Source organism: Orycteropus afer, unplaced genomic scaffold (genome assembly GCF_000298275.1).
Source record: "Orycteropus afer afer isolate SDZICR_OR568_19922 unplaced genomic scaffold, OryAfe1.0 scaffold00049, whole genome shotgun sequence".
Taxonomy (NCBI): Eukaryota; Metazoa; Chordata; class Mammalia; order Tubulidentata; family Orycteropodidae; genus Orycteropus; species Orycteropus afer.
Genome location: NW_006921636.1, coordinates 11,242,366 through 11,246,199, shown reverse-complemented (window position 1 = coordinate 11,246,199; position 3,834 = coordinate 11,242,366).

Below are 3,834 nucleotides of genomic sequence, written 5' to 3'. Positions count from 1 at the left end.
AAATGCCGGCAGGGATGTGGAGAGATTGGGACTCTCATACACTGCTGGTGGGACTGTGAAGTGATGCAACCACTGTGGAAAGCAGTATGGTGATTCCTTAGAAAGCTGGAATTGGAGATACCATTTGACCCAGCAATCCCATTACTAGGTATATATCCTAGAGAGGTGAGAGCCAGGACAGGAACGGATATATGCACACTCATGTTCATCACAGCACTATTTACAGTAGCAAAAAGATGGAAACAACCTACATGCCCATCAGCAAAAGAGGAGATGACCAAACTAAGGTACATACACATAATGGAATGTTACACAGCACTAAAGAATACTGTAGAGTCTGCAAAACACTGCATGAAATGGATGAACTTGGAGGACATTATGCTGAGTGAAATAAGTCAGTCACAGAAGGACAAATATAGTATTAGTTCTTTGCTGTGGAGGGTCAAGGAAAGGTTTATATATGGAGGGAAACTTCCTTTGTTCGTTCCCAGGGGTGGAGGGGAGGGGAGGGAGCACTGCAAAAAAAAAAAAATGCATTGACCCATGTCACTTAAAAAAAAAATTGGGAAGGGTGTGCAACAAGATTATATTCTTTCACCATACTTATTCAATCTGTATGCAGAGCAAATAGTCCACGAATCTGGATTATATGAAGAATGCAGCATCAGGATTGGAGAAACACTCATTAACAAGCTGTCATATGCGCATGACACAACCTTGCTTGCTAAAGGTGAAGATGACTTGAACCACTTACTGAAGAAGATCAAAGACTGCAACCTTCATTACGGTTTACATAAAGAAAACAAAAATCCTCTTGACTGGACCAATAAGCAACATCACAATAAATGGAGAAAAGATTGAGGTCAGGGATTTCATTTTACTTGGATTCATAATCAACACCAATGGACCCACTGCCATCAAGTCGGATCTGATTCACAACGACCCCTCCTTGGGTTTCCGAGGCAGTATCACTACGGAAGTAGATTGCCCAACCTTCCTTCCGAGGAGTGGCTGGTAGATTTGAACCGCCAGCCTTCTGGTTAGCAGTCAAATGCCTTAGGCACTATGCCACCAGAGCCCCCCACTAATGGAAGCAGCAGTAGAGAAATCAAATGTTGTACTGCAGTGGGCAAATCCACAGCCAAAGACCTCTTTAAAGTGTTGAGGAGCAAAGACGTCACTTTGAAGACTAATGTGGACCTGACCCAAGCCATGTTATTTTCAATAGCCTCATATGCATGTGAAAGCTGGACAATGAACAAGGAAGACTGAAAAAGGGTTGATGCCTTTGAATTGTGGTGTTAATGAAGGATATTGAAAATACCATGGATTGCCAGAAAAATGAACTAATCTGTCCAGTCAGAATGTTCCTTACAAGCAAGAACAGCCAGACTTTGTCTCACCTACTTTGGATGTCAGAAGGAGCCAGTCCCTGCAGAAGGATATCATGCTTGGTAAAGTGGAGAGTCAGAGAAAAAGGGAAAGATCCTCACAGGATGGATTGACTCAGTGGCTGCAACGATGGGTTCAAGCATAGAAGGACTATGAGGATGGTCTGGGATCAGGCAGTGTTTTGTTACACAGGGCCTGTAAGTGGGAGCTAACTTGATGGGACCTAACACCAGCAACAACAGCACCTATCTCTCCTCTCTTACCAAGCTTCCCTCCTTGCTGGCCATCCAATCAAGTAAATTCTTTTTCCTTGCCCCAACTTGGCCTGTTAAAATACCTTCAGCTTGTATGTTCTACTCAGCTGAACAAAACCCTTTATATTTAGCCAAATCCAGACTATCATACCTGTTTCTCCACTAATAATAACTCCTAGTTCATGATGTTTCAGCCTTTCTTTGTGAAACACTTTGTGTTCTTCAGGAAAGAAGAGTGGGCAGTGCATTGCAGTGGAAACTTTCCTGACTCACCAACAAGAGTCTCCTTCTACCTTAATTCTAACCAATCAGGTTGTGTGGGTGTGACTCAACTCTGAAGCCTCCCTAGACAGTGTGGCTGGTTAATTGTGATCTGTCTGCTCAGGTGCAGAGTAAATCAAAGGCCACAAAATATGTACCTGCCTTCTCTAGGGAGAAAACATATTAAACAATAATTTAACAAATCTTGCATAATAAAGGTAAAGTGATTAAAGTTATTTAAAATCCTATTGATGAGATTAACTCAACCATTTTTCAGTTTATTCTTCCCTGCTGTGTATTGACCAGTCTCATAGGCTGTTCTTACAGATTAGACCCTCCAGAACCAGTGCAGGTTGAACAGACAAAAAGGACTGACCACCTCTGAGACTACGACCTCTGGCTGCCCTTCAGGTCTAGAACTGAACCCACTCCTGTGGCTTCCAGCCAAACAAAAGACAAGCTTATGAGCTGAACATTTACATTAGGTAGATCCACTCCTTGGAGAGATCAATCAATGGGAAAATAGAATGGGCTGTGTATGCACAGGAAGACAGCTCAGGGGCAGGAGTGCGTGGGAAGGAAGGACTCAGGGAAGAGGTGGCTATGGGGAAGAAGTGAGAGGGAAGCTGTTGCATTCTGGGAGATTATAGTCAACGTCATGAGACAAAATGTATGTGAACTGCTATACAGAAGATGAAGTTGTTCTGCAAATTTTCACTCAAATCACAATAAAACTTTAAAAAAAAGAAAGAAAGAAAAGGACTGACCAGTGTCAGAGGTCATTGAGGCGTTCTTAAAGTCCTGGCTCTCTCAGAAGAAATAAAATCTTGATTTTCTTTGCAAGGTCTCATCTGGGAGTGATTCTGTGTAGAAGATCTTCCGCACTCTTCTCTGTTGTTGGCCAGAGGAACAGAAGGGACTGATCTATGGGATTGCAGGCTAGTGAAAGAACTAAGTGGAATGTTTCTGTTCGTCTTTGAACAGCATCTGCTCCAATCCAGAGAAGATCCAATAAAGCTTCCTTTAATAGAGGTAAAATTCACATAACACAAGTTCACAATTTTAACCATTTGAAAGTGCACAGTTCCATAGCATTTAGGGCATTCACAATGTTGTGCACCAGCCCCACAATCTACCTTGCAGAACACTTTCATCACCCCAAAAGAAATCTCTGAACTCATTAAGCAGTCATTCTTCATTCCCCCAACCTCATCTCATGTCAACCGTTAATCAACATTCTATTTCTATGGATTTTGATTCTGGGTTTTTCATATAAGTGGAACCATACAACATGTGGCCTTCTGTGTCTGGCTTCCTTCATGAAACATAATGTTTTCAAAGTTCACCCATTTTGTTACATATATCAGTACTTCATTCTTTTTTATGACTGGGAATATTCCATCATATGCATACACCACATTTTGGTCATTCATTCATCAGTTGATTTACGTTGATTATTTCTGCATTATGACTATTGTGAATAGTGCTTCTGTGAATATTCATGTACAAGTTTTTATTTGAGCATCTGTTTTCTACCCTTTGGGGCATGTCCCTTGGAGTGGAATTACTGGGTCTTATGTTATTTACTCTGTGTTTAGCTTTTTGAGGAAGTGACAAACTGTTTTTCACAGCAGTTATCCTATTTCATATTCCAACCTGCGTTGTATACATGCATTGCTGGGATGGCACTGAAGAGCCCAACTAGTTTACTCCTTGAGAAAACCTGAACACCGCAGGGTAATAGAGAGATGGTAGGGAGCCAGAAAGTCCACAAGAAATGCTCATAAGTAATCACATCAGAACATGTTGCCATCCCATCCCATTCCACATAATTCTTGTTCAGGAGGGTGGATAGTTCTTGCAGCACACTTTGGTCCCTTTCTGGCTCAACGCGTCCCAGGTGAAGCCCTGAGGCAGGGGACAGGGC